The sequence below is a fragment of the Ictalurus punctatus genome, chromosome 8 (genome assembly GCF_001660625.3).
Source record: "Ictalurus punctatus breed USDA103 chromosome 8, Coco_2.0, whole genome shotgun sequence".
Classification (NCBI taxonomy): Eukaryota; Metazoa; Chordata; class Actinopteri; order Siluriformes; family Ictaluridae; genus Ictalurus; species Ictalurus punctatus.
The window spans coordinates 29,338,903-29,360,408 of NC_030423.2; the positions used below are offsets into that span (position 1 = coordinate 29,338,903).

The following is a 21,506-nucleotide window of genomic DNA, read 5'->3' on the forward strand; positions in this document are numbered from 1 at the left end:
TATATATATATATATATATATATATATATATATATATATATATATATATATATATATATATATATATATATATATATATATATATATATGTGTTTTTCAGTAAAACAAAATATGGGGAAAAAGTAAAAGCGAGAAAACAAAAAAAAAAGAAAAGCATGGAAATAGAAATGCAGTTGTTTTTTAATAAGCAATGAAAAAAGTGGAGAGAAAAAAAAGACGAGTGAAAAAGAAATAAAGGAAAATAAGGAGGTTTATTTTTACAATTTAGCCCTGAAAAGGAGGAACAAAAAAACACGGCTGTGGATCAGGTGGTAGAGCGGGTTGTGCACTAATCGTAGGGTCGGCGGTTCGATTCCCGGCCCATGTGACTCCACATGCCAAAGTGTCCTTGGGCGAGACACTGGACCCCAAGTTGCTCCTGATGGCAAGTTAGCGCCTTGCATGGCAGCTCTGCTACCATTGGTGTGTGTGTGTGTGAATGGGTGAATGAGACACAGTGTAAAGCGCTTTGGATAAAAGCGCTATATAAATGCACCATTTACACACACACAGAGCTATACACAACTCACACACACAGAGCTAGACACATGGCACTATACATATATATATATAATCAGCAGCTTTCACAATGTTTAATAATTAATTAAATTATAATTTTTAAAAAAATATTTTCATTATATTAAATATTATTATTGTTGTATTATACACTTCCTACATTTTATACTAGATTTATTATATACTTCCTGTATTTTTCCAATTATTTATTTAATTCTTAATATAAAGTTAATAATATGAGCTATAAAGCGATATTTTGATAGTCACGGTATTGTGTCATCGCTCGGCCCTGTCCAACACAGCTTTCAAATTCCACCGAATTTCCCCGACTCTCAGACCAAACGAGTCTGGAAAATATATCTACATATATAAATACATCCAGCCGATTTACCAGTAAAGCTGAAGAACCCCCGGCGCTTTTAACCCGAATAAACCTGGTGCATTTTCCTCTTAATTAATCACAACAAGAAGCTTCTGTGTTGTTGTTTTGTTTTGTTTTTTTCCCTGAGATGATGAGCGTGAGTTTATGCGTGAATAATTCCCAGTCTGTTACCTCGAGTTTATTAAGCATCATCAGGACGTCGATTAAGCGAGCGTCGGATGAAGAATGGCTGTAATATAGCAGTCAGAGCGTCAGGAGGAGTCATGTGATCATGCATCTGAAGTGCATTAGTCAGAAACAGGGCAGCACTGTGAAATCTCACTGTTAGCATATTATCCACTTTGCTCGCAATTAACTCCAACTCCAACACAATTAGCTTCTAGCATTCTTTGCTTTTTTCCTCACATATGCTAATGTGTCAGCGTGTGGCGATGAGGAGAGGAATAAGCAATAATCACGCTGGATATCAATGTTTTCTTGCTTCTCTTCGGTTATGTAGACGTAACAGCGCCGGTTTAATGCCTGCTCAAAAAAATAGACACACAGAGGTGTGTGTGTGCGTGTGTGTGTGTGTGCGTGTGTGTGTGTGTGTGTGTGTGTGTGAGAGAGAGAGTGTGTGTGCGTGTGTGAGACAGAGTGAGACAGAGAGAGAGAGAGAGAGAGATTTAAACACAAAATTAAAGAGGCTAATCCACAAACTAGCACTGTAATATACAAGCTACGCTGCAAACTAGCATTTACACAACCTAGCTTTATAGTTAGCAGGCTAATCCACAAACTAGCACTGTAATATACAAGCTACGCTGCAAACTAGCATTTACACAAACTAGCTTTATAGTTAGCGGGCTAATCCACAAGCTAGCACTGTAATATACAAGCTACGCTGCAAACTAGCATTTACACAACCTAGCTTTATAGTTAGCGGGCTAATCCACAAACTAGCACTGTAATATACAAGCTACGCTACAAACTAGCATTTACACAACCTAGCTTTATAGTTAGCGGGCTAATCCACAAACTAGCACTGTAATATACAAGCTACGCTACAAACTAGCATTTACACAAACTCGCTTTATAGTTAGCAGGCTAATCCACAAACTAGCACTGTAATATACAAGCTACGCTGCAAACTAGCATTTACACAACCTAGCTTTATAGTTAGCGGGCTAATCCACAAACTAGCACTGTAATATACAAGCTATGCTACAAACTAGCATTTACACAAACTCGCTTTATAGTTAGCAGGCTAATCCACAAACTAGCACTGTAATATACAAGCTACGCTACAAACTAGCATTTACACAACCTAGCTTTATAGTTAGCGGGCTAATCCACAAACTAGCACTGTAATATACAAGCTACGCTACAAACTAGCATTTACACAAACTAGCTTTATAGTTAGCGGGCTAATCCACAAACTAGCACTGTAATATACAAGCTATGCTACAAACTAGCATTTACACAAACTCGCTTTATAGTTAGCGGGCTAATCCACAAACTAGCACTGTAATATACAAGCTACGCTGCAAACTAGCATTTACACAAACTAGCTTTATAGTTAGCGGGCTAATCCACAAGCTAGCACTGTAATATACAAGCTATGCTACAAACTAGCATTTACACAAACTAGCTTTATAGTTAGCAGGCTAATCCACAAACTAGCACTGTAATATACAAGCTATGCTACAAACTAGCATTTACACAAACTCGCTTTATAGTTAGCGGGCTAATCCACAAACTAGCACTGTAATATACAAGCTACGCTGCAAACTAGCATTTACACAACCTAGCTTTATAGTTAGCGGGCTAATCCACAAACTAGCACTGTAATATACAAGCTATGCTACAAACTAGCATTTACACAAACTAGCTTTATAGTTAGCAGGCTAATCCACAAACTAGCACTGTAATATACAAGCTACGCTTCAAACTAGCATTTACACAAACTAGCTTTATAGTTAGCAGGCTAATCCACAAACTAGCACTGTAATATACAAGCTACGCTGCAAACTAGCATTTACACAAACTAGCTTTATAGTTAGCAGGCTAATCCACAAACTAGCACTGTAATATACAAGCTATGCTACAAACTAGCATTTACACAAACTAGCTTTATAGTTAGCAGGCTAATCCACAAACTAGCACTGTAATATACAAACTATGCTACAAACTAGCATTTACACAAACTCGCTTTATAGTTAGCAGGCTAATCCACAAACTAGCACTGTAATATACAAGCTACGCTGCAAACTAGCATTTACACAAACTAGCTTTATAGTTAGCGGGCTAATCCACAAACTAGCACTGTAATATACAAGCTATGCTACAAACTAGCATTTACACAAACTCGCTTTATAGTTAGCGGGCTAATCCACAAACTAGCACTGTAATATACAAGCTACGCTGCAAACTAGCATTTACACAAACTAGCTTTATAGTTAGCGGGCTAACCCACAAACTAGCACTGTAATATACAAGCTACGCTGCAAACTAGAATTTACACAAACTCGCTTTATAGTTAGCGGGCTAATCCACAAACTAGCACTGTAACATACAAGCTACGCTACAAACTAGCATTTACACAAACTCGCTTTATAGTTAGCGGGCTAATCCACAAACTAGCACTGTAATATACAAGCTACGCTGCAAACTAGCATTTACACAAACTAGCTTTATAGTTAGCGGGCTAATCCACAAGCTAGCACTGTAATATACAAGCTACGCTGCAAACTAGCATTTACACAAACTCGCTTTATAGTTAGCGGGCTAACCCACAAACTAGCAGTGTAATATACAAGCTACGCTGCAAACTAGCATTTACACCTTTAGATTTACAGTAAACGGATTAATCCACTAACTAGCATTATATATTGCGCTACTCTCAGAACTATTCAATTCTTCAAAGTAATCCTTGTTTTTCTAAACGCTAGTATGTGAATTCACCTGTTTACTATTTCTTTTGCTAATGTAAAAGCCACTTAATGGGTTAATGTGTTTACTACAATGCTATTTTTTTTTATACTAGTTGCTAAATTAACCTGTTTACTATAAAGCTAACATGTTTAAATTCTACATTGTAGATTATCCTGTTTACTATAGAGAGAGAGAGAGCGAGAGAGAGCGAGAGAGAGAGAATTATGTGATCCTAAATGTGTTTAAAAGCTTCCCTGAGAGTCTCCGGAGTTTTCCTCAGAACATTTAGTGGCGTCCTATCGGATTAGCGAAGGACCCACCTCCATCCCCACATGATGCATCACTCCATCCACTCCATTACTCCATCTATCACTCATTCTAATGCAGGAACATGACTTAATTATATTTCCGATTACATTTGTTTTGGTTTCCACAATGAAATATCTGCAAGCTGGTCCTTCTTTGAAGAGAAGCTGCCAGTTGGGAAAATCCTATCACGGACGCCCATCGCCATTTTTCCTTTCTTTCTTTCTTTTTGGAATATTCATTGTGCTTTTTGGAGATATGGAACGACGATGAAACGTCTTATAACGACACGTTATCTATACAAACCCAGATCGGAGCTGCTTCCTATAACCTTATTGTTTACGGTTATCAGCATCGCCAAGTGTGCCATTCTGTCCCGAGATGTGAAATTATACTGATGGAACAAAAAAGGGATGCATAATAGCAGCAGGAAAAGTAAATCTTCTGGAGAGAGGAATGAAAATTGTCTGGGGTTCTGCACATAAATTGCCCAGGAACCATTATTTCAGAAGACAATGGGAGAAAGGAGCCATAACGCTCTCAGAAAAGTACTGCATGAGCCATTGCATTTGCAAATAAAGGAAGATTACATTTAACGTATGCTAACAGCTCAGGCAGCAGCGCAAATTTGTCTTTCTCGAGCTTTCCTTCATTCTTTCAGTGTTTCTGCTCTGCAGGATAGAGGCTCTCTCAGGCAGAAACATGGGTCCTGCCTTTTAACAAACCTTTAAGTACGTATTACGCAATATAGAGCTCTCAAAATGCAGCGTTCAAGATCTCAGACGACTGCGCCAAGTAGATGTGAAAGGACAAATAAATCAAAGTGTCTCACCTTTCGGCCAGAAATACTGTTTGTGTAAATGCTAGTTTGTGGATAAACCTGTTTACTCTAATGCTAACTGGTATAAATGCTAGTTTTTGGATTAGCCTGTTAGCTATGACTCTAGATTACGTATATGTTAGTATTAAGATGTCAAACTGTAGTGTTTAGGAAGTTATACTCAACGTTCTATTTTATTTTGGGCTTTTTACTAGAATTCCATTGCAACAACATGCAATGGGTCTTCCCAGACCGACATACGAACATGCTAACAGAAGTTATTGAACACATCCATCCATCCATCCATCCGTCTTCTATAGCGCTTATCCTTCTCAGGGTCACGGGGGAACCTATCCCAGGGAGCATCGGGCACAAGGCGGGGTACACCCTGGACAGGGTGCCAATCCATCACAGGGCACAATCACACACACACTCACACACACATTCATACACGCCAATCAGCCTACCATGCATGTGTTTGGACTGGGGGAGGAAACCGGAGTACCCGGAGGAAACCCCCGCAGCACGGGGAGAACATGCAAACTCCACACACACAGGGCCACGGTGGGAATCGAACCCCCGACCCTGGAGGTGTGAGGTGAACGTGCTAACCACTAAGATATTGAATATAATACATTTTGTTGATGTGGATTAATAACCAGTGCTTACTGAATCACGTTAGCCAGTTTTTTTTTGTTTGTTTGTTTTGAGTATGAAAAGAACGCCACGTGGTAAATATGGTAAAGTCATATAGATTATAATCAACGACTTGGTTCTCTTTGCTTAATAACACGATTATTTATTCTTCCCTGTCACATCCCAGCTGTATTTTTCTGCAAAGCAACGTGACAGATGCTAATATTTTCCCTTCACAAACTTCACTGAGTAAATTTCAGCCACGCCGTCACCGAGGCTCCCGCTTGACAAACCCTAATTGACATGTTACATGTGGCCACAAATGCAAATCAAAAGGTCTAAATCCAGTCTATTAGAATGCCAAATCCCTCTCCGAAGAAGCTTGTCACATTATAATGAGGGCAACATGGCGTGCCCTTTCGAGTTTCAATTAAATACATTTTCCATTGAAATCAATGAGGAGTAATGCTCAAGGAAACTGTTCAGCGAGCAGAGCCGATCGATGCGTTCCTTCACTTTGGTTACGAAGAGCGAGTCAAAAGGCCACTGGGTTTCACTCACTAACCCTATTGATTGCCTGGCACTATAATTTGCTTTTGTCCCAAAGTAAGCTTTTCACCCCATTAAGCTCGGTGGTGGGTGGTGTGGTCGGAGTGGAGTGCGGCCTAAATCATCATTACCACCTGCCAGCTCGATTCTCTGCACCCTCAGCTAAAACCGCTCCCATTAGAGACTCCGGCCTTCCTCCACTCCTCAACCGTTATCAGATCGTGGGAATGGAAAAGAGCGGAGGAATTACGGATCTTCACAAAGCAGCCATTAGTGTTCGTTCTCTATGTCCCGCCCGAGGCTGCCTTCCCAGGTTGTTCCCGAGGAGAAGCGGAACAAAATGATAAACTCGCTGCATGATTACTGCGAGATAATTTCGATATCCGATTAGTTTCAGTTTCAGAAGAGGACGACGACGATGATGATAAACAGAGCTTGATTTGAATGAGGACTAGCCGTTTTAAAATATTAAAACGGTCTTACTTTTGGCATCAAATATCAGCTCTGATGACTGTCTGAAAAGCTGTATCGTAATTAATAGGAATGAAATACTCTATGGCACTCTGTGGAAAATAATCAACAGTGGAGTGATGTAATGAAGCAGAGTTACTGGTACCAGCATGATTATTTTCCTGACAGCATGTTTTTATTCCTTTATAGCACGGCAACTTAGATCTATTTATCCATCCATCTATCTATCTATCTATCTATCTATCTATCTATCTATCTATCTATCTATCTATCTATCTATCTATCTATCTATCTATCTATCATCTTTCCATCCATCCATCCACCCATCTATCTATCTATCTATCTATCTATCATCTTTCCATCCATCCATCCACCCATTTATCTATCTATCTATCTATCTATCTATCTATCTATCTATCCACCCATCCATCCATCTATCCATTTATACATCCACCCATCTATCTATCTATCTATCTATCTATCTATCTATCTATCTATCTATCTATTTAACTATCTATCTATCTATCTATCTATCTATCTATCTATCTATCTATCTATCTATCTATCCACCCATCCATCCATCTATCCATTTATACATCCACCCATCTATCTATCTATCTATCTATCTATCCATCCATCCATCCACCTCTCTATCTATCTATCCATCCATCTATCCATCTATCTATTTAACTATCTATCCACCCATCTATCTATCTGTCTATCTATCTATCTATCTCTCTATCTATCTATCTATCTATCTATCTCTCTATCTATCTATCCATCCATCCATCCATCTATCTATTCACCTATCTATCCATCCATCTATCTATTCACCTATCTATCCATCCATACATCTATCTATCTATCTATCTATCTATCTATCTATCTATCTATCTATCTATCTATCCATCTCTCTATCTATCTATCCATCCATCCATCCATCTATCTATCCACCTGTCTATCCATCTATCTGTCTTTCTATCTATCTATCTATCTATCTATCTATCTATCTATCTATCTATCTATCTATCTGTCTTTCTATCCATCCACCTATCTATCTATCTATCTATCTATCTATCTATCTATCTATCTATCTATCTGTCTTTCTATCCATCCACCTATCTATCTATCTATCTATCTATCTATCTATCTATCTATCTATCTATCTATCTATCTATCTATTTATCTATCTATCTATTTATCTATCTATCTGTGGTACAAAATGCAACAGTAACAATGGTGTATTAAGTAAACAATAACACATCGATTTTTTTTCTCTGTTTATAGTTACATTTAACGTCGCGGAAAATCCACGAGACAAGTTATTCCCCGTTCTCCCTTACAAACACAATCCCCTGCTCATCGACGTGGTGACGTTTTCTTCCCTGTAAATAAATGTTTACTGTATGTACCACTGTTTGGAAGGAGTCTCCAGTAGCAGTGCTTTGTAACAGTCCGAGGTAAAGATGTAACTTTAAGTTTTCTGGCATCTTCAGGTTTTCAGAGTTTAGGCTTTTCGGTTTCTCTGTAACAGGTGTGTTTATTTTTTTTTTTGTCTTATGAACTGAAAGAGAGAAAAAAAAATTGTGAGGGAACGATTGTTTATAGCTGCTAAGCGATAACAAGACCTAGCTTGTTATAGAACTGGCTAATGTCCAGTATAAAGGGAATAACAGTAATCAACGTCTGGGTGGTAAGAGTAAGTCTGCTTCTTCACACCACCCCATTGTTGATTAGTTTCCTATATTAGCATACAGTAGCAGAGTGTTTTAGCCCTTACTTAGCTTCTAATTCTTAGCAAAAATGATTTCTTAGCTAACCGTATATTGTAACTTATATTTCGTGCCCGCTTGCAAGCTGTCCTTGGACTTTTTTCAGCTAATATACTATACTGTCAGACCCACACTTGGCCACACCCCTTCATTTATAAATAATATATTTATTTTACACAAGAGAGAAGCATTTGCATCAGTCAGGTCTCCCCCTGCATCGCCTGGACACTGTTTACAATCGCAGCGCATCTGGAAAGCACTTGTTCTCTTGCCCGTTCTCGAGATGGACGTCATCGGGTCTTAACTAAAAGCTGTGAATCGCCCCTGTTATTGTGGAACTGCAGACATCGATGTGATGGCACTCTCTCTGAGAGCTGAGGAGGGAAGATTCAGGAGAGACGTTTCAGATTCAGCCCACTATCGATCCTGAGAGTGCTCTTGTGTCCAAGTGCGAAAGATGCAAATGTGATCTCAGCGAGAGGAAAAAAAGAGCATTCTTCCTGTCCTTTCTCCTTATCCAGAGAGCGAAGATGCTCTTAACACATCCATCACCGAGTCAGCTGCACTCAAACATGAGGATGTGTCAGGAAGTGCATTCAGAAGGGTTAGAATAATGTTCAGCCAGTCTTATCGATCAGGATGCACGGTCAGGGTAAAAGTAAAAGTTCTGAAATCTTGTCATTACGGCTTTTTAGAACTGGATTTGATTCCGGAGCTATGTAAATCCCGGTGACGTCTGAGGGCGATACCATTCGAATCTACACATAACCGTGACACAGCTGATGAATCGATTATAAATGGCAGATGTTGTACTCTACAGCGTGTTTCGAGTCCCCGCCTGCAGCCGAAATAACCGAGCAGATGTTAAAAACAGAGACGTCCAGAGAGACAAACAGATGAGACTCCCATCTTTAATGTACTGATTTTCTTTACAGCTTACAGCACATGCTCCAGCAGTTAGCTCATGGCCATTGTGGTCTGTCTGGATTTACTGGACTGTAGATTCTAATTAAATGTGGATTTAATAATCGGATGGTCGTTTGATTTAGAGTCGTATTAGACATACAATATAGCCATCCATCCATCCATTTTCCATACCGCTTGTCCTACACAGGGTCGCAAGAAGCCTGGAGACTATCCCAGGGAATTCGGGGCGCATCAGCCTACAGCACATCTTTAGACTGGCGGAGGATGGACTTTGGACTCGATGGACGTAGAGAAAATGAATCCGATTTTGATTAATACCGTTAAAAGGGTCGCTTATAGCAAACATTTTGAGACCCCTGCTGTAAATATGATTTTTTTTTTTTTTTCTACAGCAGTTTTAAACACACTTTGCAGCAAAACTGAAAGAGTATCCTGATGTAGTCGAGTAGTTTGAGTTGCTTATCTGAGCTGAGGTTAAAGTCCCTGCAGTAGCGTTTGACATTTGAGACCGAGACATGTCTTTCTAGTCCCACTCACTGATATACTGTAGCAACGCTAACACACACACACACACACACACACACACACACACATACACGCAATGCTAACTGTACAGAGTAATGAAGTAACACAAACTTCACTGGCTTTTGTTGTAGTTCTTAAGTACATATAAAAATGGCAGGATTGTTAGCGAACCTCCGTTGGGCCTACGAGCTGAAATGAAATTGTATTTTCTTTTCTTCTTCTTGTTTTACACACTAAACAGGTCTCAGCTAATCACTTACACTTGGTGTATGAGGGAGATTATGCACGTTGCCAGGATTGGATTCTGCCTCACTTGGGAATTATGTTGGATAAAAATGCCAAGTGAATAAATAAAAATGTAAATGTGGACACGCATGTGCACACAGAGGAATAAATAAAGTAGCTAATGAAGTGTGCGGCCAGGATACAGTTCTCCTCTGAGATTCAGCATTACGTCTCAGTATATAACTGCATCGTTCTGCGTACTAAAACATACAGAGACACGGCTACTGTAATAACACGCTCGCTGGTATTTAACACTTAATTACTGTAACATACGGGGATTTTTTTTAGTATTTATCTGAGCTGAAAAGCCAGAATATGTCTTGGGTTAGGATTGTGGGTAGTGCGGTACCTCGGCGTCAACTGAAAACAGTTTTAATAAACGAAAGACTTGTAGCATAGCTATATAGCTATACAGAAATCCAGATGAAGATGTAGACCCCTAAGGAACAAGCCAGAGGTGACAGTAGCAAGGAAAGGCTCGTTGAGACGAAACCTTGAAGAGGAAAGGGAACCCATCCTCGTCTGAGTGACACCGGGTTACAAATCACTACAGTATACAGGTATAGATGAGTAATACAGTATTACAGTAATACAGAACTGTAATATTTAGGGTATCCATGTGGGACCATCCATGCCAGCAGAAGGTGAGTCACAAGTGCATAAAGCTCTAAGCCAGAGTATAGCATCAGGATGAATCAGGCAGGGCCTGTGGGTGAGAAGAACCACAGCAACAGAAGAATCACACATGCTGATGTAACTAAGAGGCCATCAAGAGATACGACACAATCAAAAACGTACTTCGAGCTGTCCGTGGTCCTTCTGTCTTGTCAGATTAGAGTAGGCGGAATCTACTCAGCATCTAGAGTCTAATGTCCTTTACGCACGTCTTTCATCTGGTTTTGCTGGAACATACAGGTGTGCACAGGTGAATAATTAATTGTATCCAGAGCGAGCTTATACAGAGAAAAAAGTGTGCTTTTGTATACACAGAGAAGCCACCATTAGCATTCCCAATCTGACAACGATCAGTCAGATAGAGGCCTGATCCAGGATAGCGCCATTCTCTTGACTCCAACAACATTTTCTAGTCTTTCTAGGAGAATATCATGATCAGTGGTATGAGATCTAGCAACACAAGCAAGGAGACAAAAGCCCTGAAGAGAAGCCAGGATTCGGTCATTTACTACTTTAACCAGCGCTGTTTCAGTACTGTGATGACCCTGCTTGAAAGATTTCACACAAATATGAGCTTCACTGCTAAGCTACAACTTTTTTTTTTTTTTCCTAGGATCTTGGAGATAAAGAGGATGTTCGATATTAGCCTGTATACCACAGCGCTAAGGTTGTGGTCAGGTTATTCTTAATCGGTGGCTTGATAACTGCTAGTTTAAACGATACGCTTTGTGGGATCCGCTGTTCATCCCTTTATAAGATATAAAATACACAGTCTTGTAACTTTTTGCTTGTAGAAGAAAAGGTCCTGAGTCATCTCTTAGCTTTGTCTGGTTTGGTGCATATTTATTTCTGAAATTTCCATGAATATGATGAAATATGATGAAATACAGTCCTGAATCAAGGCCACTGAAAAGGTATAGTGGTTCTTATTCAGCTGTATTATGCACTGCAAAAAAGACTCGGCACATTATAAAGAACATTACACTTTATCTACAACCCTCAACACAACAGCTCTCCGTGACACTCTGAATCATCCTGTCCCACCGGCCGATGCTGTTTTCCTCCTCTCACCGTTGGAGTTTTATGGCCGTATTGGCCTAGCAGGTATATTGGATTTCACCTTTTCAAATCCCTCAATGTTGCTACGTTCACAGAGTTTGTTCTTTTTCTGTGCCAACCTATATATACATTTCTGCTATTATTTATTTACATTCCCCTTGCGAGGGTGGTATCGAGACGCCGCGTACAAGCATGCATTCCCGATGAAACTCGTAGACATTGCCTTTAAACAGTAAATTGTGAGTCATTTCGAACAATTTGTATGAAATAGATACAAAGGTGAGGGTTAGAGACAAGGTTACAGTGAATTCTTTTTCCAGATGAAATCGGCCGAAATCCAGTCACGTTGGTCTTGTTCACTTGGCTTCAGATTTCCGTTGAGATCGGATTGCTTGATATTTTGCACGTCTAGGTAGAAACACATTCATCCGATTGCATATTCGTTTACACAAACAGATAAAACGGATACAGTGCTTATGGAAAAGACACAATCCACAGCTGTCACATTTTTGAAAGTGCTATCAGGTTTGCACACATGTTTTTCATTTGGTAAACCAAGGACATGGTGAAATGGCAAATGGATCAGTTGTGGAAAGAATCACTAAATGATATCAATATTGTCAATCTATATACTATACACAGGGGCGGCTGTGGATCAGGTGGTAGAGCGGGTTGTCCACTAATCGTAGGGTTGGCGGTTTGATTCCCGGCCCACATGACTCCACATGACTCCACATGCCGAAGTGTCCTTGGGCAAGACACTTAACCCCAAGTTGCTCCTCGATGGCAAGCTAGCAACCTTGCATGGCAGCTCTGCTACCATTGGTGTGTGTTTGTGTGTGTGTGAATGAGAACCAGTGTAAAGTGCTACGGATTAGAAAAAGCGCTACATAAGTGTAGACCATATACGAGCGTATGCGCTCAAATGTATTACTGTATATAACAGCTAATATAAGTAATATTGCTGTCTGAAAATCCTCCTCCTTCAAAAGCGTGGCTGTGCAAGCATTAACATTGCTAATTAACAATACAGACGTCCAGAACATTTGCAGTTCACTCTCTTGGTTCATTTCCCGAACTGTTTACTCTCAGAGCCACTGAGGTGTTATGTTGGAATACAAAACCGGATACAAAAGCTGCTAACACTGTTAATGTTTCTCCTTCTTCTAATCAGATACAGCCATCTCCAACGTCTCTATGGATGTGTTCGGGCTTTTTCAGCTCTGAAATTGAGCAAAGAAATGACTGCTGGCTCCCAGGTGCTTTAATAGAGATGCTACGTAATTCTGGGTTGTGCTAACAGTTTTTACATTAGACACTGACGCGGGTTTACTGATGCCATAAAGTTGGAACAACATTACTCGAAGGTACAGATTGCAGATGGAGATGGATATACACTATATGGCCAAATGTTCGAGGACAGCTGACCATCGTGGTTCTGACCCAAACTGTTGGCACAATATTGGATGAATATAATTACATAGGATGTCTTTGAATGCTTTAATATTAAGATTCTTCTATCTCTAGAAGCGTTCTGGAGCGATGAACACAATTTCTCCAGAAGATCCCTCATGTGATGTTTTGAAGATGGTTGCGGACACCGCTGTCTAACATGTCACTCCAGAATTTCGCAGAAGCGTTCGATGTGAAGACCATCACATCTCTTTCATCCTCATGAAATCATTCAGTGAGCCCTCATGCCCTGTGGATGCGGGAAGAAACCATCCCGGAAGAGACCAAGCCTCTGGATCCTGATTAGGATGAAGCTCTTCCTGAAGACAGATGAATATTTCTATGCTTTTGTGTCTCTTGAATTGTGCTTGCTGCTTCCTTCCTGCTGTAACTAAGTGATGAATAATAGCTCGCTATGACACTTCACAGATACAGTCTTTATCCATATTCAATCTGCCCATGTTTTTTTTTTTTTTTTTTTTTTTATTGTTGTTGGTTTGGGTTATGAAGTGACTTTTATCAGGTTTTCCTCCTCTGAGAGCTTTTTCTCCTTTAGATAATGGCTTCAGTCAAAGGGCACTGCTGTTTCTCTATCGAACCGCTCCAGTATTTAATGTTCACCAGGAGCTATTGTTCTCCAAATGCTTTCCCCTGCTGCGGGAAACACACATGTGGTGTGGCAGTGCTATTTTGAGTTAGCGGTGAGTGGACGCCAGGCGCCGGGGGCGATAGCCTCTCCAGTTGGGTGTCCAATCCTGTCGGCATCGTGGTTAAGGGTTGTGCTCTAATTAACCTGTGCTCCAGACTGTGGGATGAATAATACCCATGCAGATAAGGAGAATAAGATAATACCGTGTATTAGAACCCGGTCCACAGTATGTGAAGAATGTGAACGCAGGGTATTGTGGACTTTACTTTCCGCTATCTTTGTGAAAAAGATTCCATCTCCAAAGACTCATAAGTCCACAGAGGTCTCGCTCTTTCTCTCTCTCACTCTAACTTCCCTACATTTCTTGCGTTTAACTGGCACAAACTCTGAAAACTGTTTATTTATCTTATAGAAGAGTGGACTGAGAAGATGGTGGATGTTTCAGAGTTGAAAGATGTTGTGAACTACAAGACCTCGCCTTGGCATCTTCGTCCTTCATCTTTAGCCTTGTTCTGACGTTAGTGAAGTCTGTCTCTCTCACCAGTTTGAAATGTAAATGCCTGGACCACCGGGAGCTATCAATCGCCTATATTGAGCAGGGTTACACCACTGAACTCCTTCCTCGTCGCCATCCACTTTAATCTTCCTAATCTGAAGGTTTTGATGAACTCGGCAGATCTGTGGCTCAGCAATGGTCACGTCAATCCATTTTTATCCATTTCATATTCTCGCCACAAATACTTTTTGACACACAAAAATAAATGCAAGCAGCCCACCTGGCCTCTTCAGCAAAAGATTTATGAGCTGGGTAGAAAATTAGGCAGTTTCCACCAGGGGGTGAGAAAGAGAGAAGTAACCCACAGAGAAACAGAATGCTTATATACACTTCTCAGGCGGAGCGCGTCTTTTGCAAAGTGTTGTGCTTTGCCTGTTTGGAGCCAATTATACCGAAAGTGACACTGCCACCCACTCCACTCCTCTCCGATCTGTACGCACTGGAGTTCAGTTACAGTGCTGCGAGATATAAGAGCTTAATGAAGCAATGGCAGAGCGCAAACCCAAAAAACAGCCATTAGGCAGACTCTGCATATGGTACGGGTTCTTGAGTCTGCCGTGTGTTTCTTTGTCCATTTTCCTTTCACTGTTTCAGCAATTCAAGCGTCTGTATTCATTATGTCCAGTAGCATCTGGTGTAAATGGGCTTGCAGGGCTAAACTCTTTCTGTCTTTCAAAATAACAACAACAACAACAACAACAACAACAAAAAACGATTATTTACTGCTATACCACAACGTTGTTGAATTCTCTAATTAGAAAGTGGGGGCCAGCTGTGGCTCAGGTGGTAGCGCGGGTAGTCCACTAATCGTAGGGTTGGCGGTTTGATTCCCGGCCCACATGACCCCAAATGACCCCACACGACTCCACATGACCCCACGTGACTCCACATGCCGAAGCGTCCTTGGGCAAGACACTGAACCCCAAGTTGCTCCCGATGGCAAGTTAGCGCCTTGCGTGTCAGCTCTGCTACCGTGAGTGTGTGAGTGTGTGAATGGTTGAATGAGACACAGTTTGAAGCGCTTTGGATAAAAGCAACCATTTACCGTTTAATATATTATCGTTTCTCCAATAACCGTTTGTTCACAGAGACTCGTATTTTTTAAACATTTTTTTAAGTGTGTAATTGTTGATATGATGATGTTTTCTGTAAGGAAATGTTTATGTAACATTTATGGAAGGAGTCTCCAGTGTCTGCTTTGTAACAGTCAAAAAAAGTGTAAAGAGGTTATCATTTTAATTGGCTTTATAACACACACAGAGTCACACACAGTGACGGTCGTGTCAGGTGTGATCACACAGAGGAAACCGGATGTGTGCTGGTATTTTTATCGCCCGCATTCATAACAAGTCATCAGCAGTGATGGTGAAAACGCGGGCAGTGGTGTCTCAGTGGTTAAAGGTTCCGGGTGACTGATCGGAAGGTCGGGGGTTCAAGCCCAAGCGCTGGCACTGTTGGGCCCTTGAGCGAGACCGTTCACCCTCTCTGCTCCAGGGGGCGCTGTATCATAGCTGACCCTGTGCTCTGACCCCAACTTCCCGACATGCTGTGGTATGCAAAGAAAAGAATTTCACTGCTCTGTATGTGATCAATAAAGACTCGTTATATTCTAATATTTTTTTTTGTTTCATTAATTTCACTTTTAGACTCATTATCGTCTGGAGTACTTCTCACCCAACGTCGAGAGGATCCGAGAAACGTACAGCAGGAAATCCCACCCGAGGTAAGAACCACAGAATGAACGAGTTTTTTTTTTAGTTCAAGTCTATTTCCACTTTGGTTAACCTTACCCACAATGCCGTTCGACTACCTCCTGATGACGGTGGTGCGAATAAAGACAGCGGTGCGGCGGCGCTTTAGTGCTTTATTCTGTCCAGCTCTCTCACCTCCTCATCTGTACGAACAGATCACCTTCCAAACCTTCCGTGCCAATACCGCATCGCGCTTCTCGTCTCCTAGATCGCTAACACTACCCGAGCCGAACATCTGCCGTGACTTGCATTCTTTGAGTCCAAAGTTTGCATCAAGATCTCCACTACTTCCACACCGGACTTCAGCAGAATCGCTAAACACGTCACGGACGTTTCGGTGTACACATATTTTATTGAGATTTCCTTTAACGACGTGTTAGCAAGACAGTTTCTGGACCTGGCTGCTAATTTCCAGCCGGTGTGAGTCGATAACAACGTGAAATATGACATAAACGAGCCTGAGATCGTCCTCCGTCTTGTGTGGCTTTGTTTCTCGTCCTTTTCGCAAAGCCACGGTAGCATGGTGACATTTTCTTCCCAAAGGGCACGTGTGAGATGGAATTACCGCAGAGTGTCAGGCACGTCATCTCGACATGTTTAAATGGCCGCTCTCAAATGCCAGCACCCACTAACGAAACGCCGGGTCGAGAACACGCGTTTCCTGTCACGCTTCCCGTCTGTGCTCCAGCGGGAGAGGATCCGAGACGAAACGCGCGTGAAAAATTCAAACTAGCACGTAGTGCATCTCGGGGAAAACAGGAAGTGAGCAGAGGTAATGCAGTTAACAGAAACAAAGCAACATCACCGCCATAACGGTAATAAAATTAGGCTTCAAATTTGTGTTTGTTTTTTTTTCTCTTCTTCTTCTTCTTTTTCTTCATCTTTCTCCATTTGATCCTCGCACTCCTCCCTGCATTTGTGATTAATATAGTCAGAGTTGAGTGCTCTTCTGTCCTCCTCAGTGGAGTGCCTCTATTCAAATCTTGTCTTCCTAATTTAGCCCTACTTCAGTTACACACACACACACACACACACACACACACACACCAGGTGGAAGGATATCTGTTATTGTGTGTGTGTGTTTGTGTGTATCGATGCTCCTTTTACAGGGTGGGTTATATGCTAGCAATGTTTTTGCAACACAGACACACACACACACACACACACACACACACACACACACACACACACACACACACACACATTTACAGAGTCAGGCAATAATTGAATCAACATCATTTTTCAATCTTTTTGTAAAGTTGTGTATAAAAAAAAATAATTAAAAAAAAAGTTGTGTAGAAAAGTTTCAGATTTTCTTCGTACACATGCGGATGTTAGGAACAATTCCATAAAAGGCGAAGAGAGCTGAAAAAGGTGACTAAATGGTGAGAGAGAACCTCCTGAGCACGGCGTGCGCTAAATCTTCTAGTAACGCAGCTCAGCCGTCGCAGCGAATCGGCTCCCGTATACACACCCTAACTCCACCTCCTTTCATAGGGCGCCATTATTTTTTTGTCCTCTAACCGAATAGCTAGTCTTGTTCGTTTTAACTTACGGATTTGCTTTGATCTTTCAGGTCATTAATATGAAACGGAAACATGAGTTTCAGCAAATGTTCCTTAAACTGGTGTGTAAATGGAAATAGATGAACACGTGATTCGATTGAATGTGTACGCAAAATGGGAGTAACCCAATCAGTCAAGGGTCACGTCTCCACGTACGCAGACCGAGGAGAGAAATGTAAGGTACCGTACAGTCGTTTTTAGAAGTCAAACGGAGTTTTACCAGTAAATTTGTTGGGATCTAAGCGGTTGCGGATCGCGTCTCATATTGCCTCGGGGCGTTCTCCCTCATCACGTCACCTCCGAGATGTTCATCGGGGATCCGTGGATCTCCGTAAGGCTGCGTCGTGACCATGTTAAAAGCTCTAGACGAGTCAAATTCTATCGAATTGACGTCACGTCGCTCGCCCCCCGGTCCTGTAAGTGAAGTTTTCTCAGATTGGTGACCTGAGACATGAACAAATAGACTCTGCTCTGACAAAAACAAGCACGTGTGAACAAACAAAAATCCTTAAAAGCAAACAGTTTATGTTTTTCCCATCTGCATTAAAACCCTTGATAATTCCACCCCTCTCTCTCTCTCTCTCTCTCTCTCTCTCAGAACCCCTTTCTTAGCAGATGTTAATACTCCAAGGCGTTTTACTCAACATGCCCCAAAACAGCCGGTCTCTAATCTGCATTACAAATTGCTATTTCTTCCCACCGGCATTTTCCTTCATTGTTTCTTACATTATTTTGCATGACAAAAATATATTTTGCAATGTTACACCCAGACTGTGCTTTATTAGACCCAATATAACGGCCTGATTAAGCCATTAAAGACACATCTGCTATCCTAATTTTGTTTTAATTTACCGAGGACTGGGATGCGTGCTGCAGCGGTAGCACTGACATTTTAATTAAGTCCAGACAGTAAGAGTGATTGCGGACATGGAGAAAGCCTGACCGGTGTTTATAAGGTGGTGGTGGTGGTGGTGGTGGTGGACGGATACGGAGTTTTGCGTGGCGACGTTTGGCGATCTCCATGTCCCAAGTAATTCGAAATCTTTCTCCAAGCACTGCTCGGCAATTTCCTTCCGGTAGTGACCTACGCAAGGTCTAGCTAAGTACACTCACTAGAGGCACTAGTGATCCCTGGTACTTCCTTCCAAGCTTTCTTTTTCTTCGTAACATCTGTACACATCTAATGAGAGGTCATATATGACAGGATCTCTCAGGACATTTTGTTTACGTGAACTAATTGCCGGGAGGAACTAAAGTTCTGAGAGGGGAACCGAAGAGACATCGGACCACATGCAGCATAGGACCGGTCCATTCAAGCCAGTCGCTTGGATTTGTCCCTTTACAATCTCATATTCATGTTGATTTGCTTCGAATTTAAATGGCGTTGAAATCGTGGCTCTGCGTTACACATGAACGGTCACTTGCTGCTTGGGGAAACCTGGAAAAGACGTACACCTGTAGTCACCAACCGTGTTCCTGGAGATCAACCTTCCTGAAGACTTTAGATCCAACTGTAATGGTGCACACTGGACCGTCCAATCGCTGCTTCGATCAGCTAAAACAGGTGTGAGGTGTAGAGTTTGCTTGGAGATGAAACCTGCAGGAAGGTAAGTCTCCAGGAACCGGGTTGGTGACCATTGATGTCAGAACATGATAAAAAATAGCCGTTTAAGCTCTGGCGTCAGCGTTAGTGTATCATGTAGCTGAGAAAACCTTTTAAGAACTGTGAGCTACATGTGTTTACATGTACAGGTCTTTTTATAGACACGCCCCCAACAGGGAGCCCGATCTCAGTACGTTTAGGAAGAAAAGATACACTATAAGGACAAAAGTATGTGTCCCCCTGACCATCACACTCATATGTGGTTCTTCCCCAAACTGTTACCACAAACTTTGAAGCACACAACTGTATAGAACGTCTCCGTACGCTGTAGCTTTACAGTCTCCCTTCATTGGGACTAAGACGCCCAAAAATGTTCCAGCATGACGATGCCCCTGTGCACAAAGCGAGTTCTATGAAGACGTGCCTTAGTGGAAGAACTCGAGTGTCCTGCACAGAACCCTGACCTCAACCCCGCTGAACACCTTTAGGATGAACTGGAACTGGAGTCTCCTCACATCAACATCAGCACCTGACCTCAACCTCACTAAGGCTCTCGTAGATGAACGAACACAGATCCTCACAGCCACGCCCCTAAATCTAGTGGAAAGCCCTCGCAGAAGAAAGACTGGAGCGCATCATAACAGCGAAGGAGGAATAAATCTGGAATGTTCATTTTACCGCGTGGAAAAATCCAAAGAAGCGTACCAACAAGAGATTGTTTTGTCACGTGTTAGTGTAAATGGAAGTTTAGTTAGTGTAAATGGTTTTAAGTTTCCATGTACTGTACATACGTTTACATTTTCTTTTATTTATTTATGGACGTAAATGTTACGCAGGCGAAACATCCAGTCCATTGTAAAATATTTCAGCTGTTTTATTAGGATCCGTGTACAGGCACAAAGGAAAAACTCCTTACAGTGCAGATATAATACATCGTGACGCAGAGTTGGCCTTTCTCGATATAATAGAACCCGCGGTCTTTCGGTTAGCGGGCGACGCTACGTGTAATTGCAGTGTATTTACAGTGTACACCGCCGGCTTTTCTTTACAGAAAATGGTCCCGTGTCATTTTCACAGTCTCTGTGCTTCTGCATTGTCTATAAGATGTAAAAGGCTATGTGCAAGCTTTCATCCTTGGCGTCCATATTTCCCAGTTGCTTAGCAACAGTAACCACTTATGAACGCAACCACTTGAACGACGTGTTTGCCTTCCCATGCCGAAAGCACAAATTCATTAGGGAATTTACAGGGCTTTACGGATGATATCCAAATGATAAATCCCTGGCGATTTTAGACATTCACAATCTGTCAGGTTAGACGTGGTACGATACGGACTGCGACCCAGACATGACGTAGCAAGATGTCTAGTAAGGAATTCAAATACTCTGTGCGGTGCTGTAATAGTCAAATCATCAACAGCGGAGTGATGTGATGAAGTACAGTTACTGTTTTACAATAACGGTGCGTCCCCGAGTGTTTATTCCTCTTACTGCCAACTATTGGCAGTTTGCCAATAGTTACGATTTTTGTTTATTAAAGAAGGACACATCACACGTTTTTAGTTTCATTTAATTTTGCAGGACGTCCACGGAACAAGTCAGTCTCCCTTTTTCTTTCTTGGAGAGAATAAAACAAAAAGATGAGAGAAAAAAAAATGTCATAGCTTTACCTCTGACTGTTACAAAGCACTGGTGCTGGAGGTTCACTCCATTTATATATATATATATATATATATATATATATATATATATATATATATATATATATATATATATGTATACATATATATATATATATATATATAAACCAACACTTCTGACCAATCAGAATCCAGAATTCAACTGTGCGGTCATATAATGGCATTTATATGAGAATTGGCTAATTGCACACCTGGAACTAATTGTAATTGTTGTGATGATGCCATCTGGTGGGCAGGAGGCCATTGCAGTGATTTGAGAAGCTGTGTCATCATGTTTCTGGTATTCCTCAGAGCTAACAGCTTAACCGCTGAGCTTCCGCTGTGCTATTTTAAAAGACACATAACACAGCAGTGTG

The 21,506-nt window shown here is 41.3% G+C and overlaps 1 protein-coding gene across 1 annotated transcript in view; it reads left to right on the plus strand.

Moving 5' to 3' along the window:
- Positions 1 to 21,506, plus strand: part of lingo2 (leucine rich repeat and Ig domain containing 2) — a 284,104-nt gene that overhangs the window by 93,413 nt on the left and 169,185 nt on the right. The window contains exon 3 of the mRNA XM_017473348.3: positions 16,179 to 16,255. The gene's annotated coding sequence lies outside the window, so the exon portion shown is untranslated. The remainder of the gene's footprint in view (positions 1 to 16,178; positions 16,256 to 21,506) is intronic.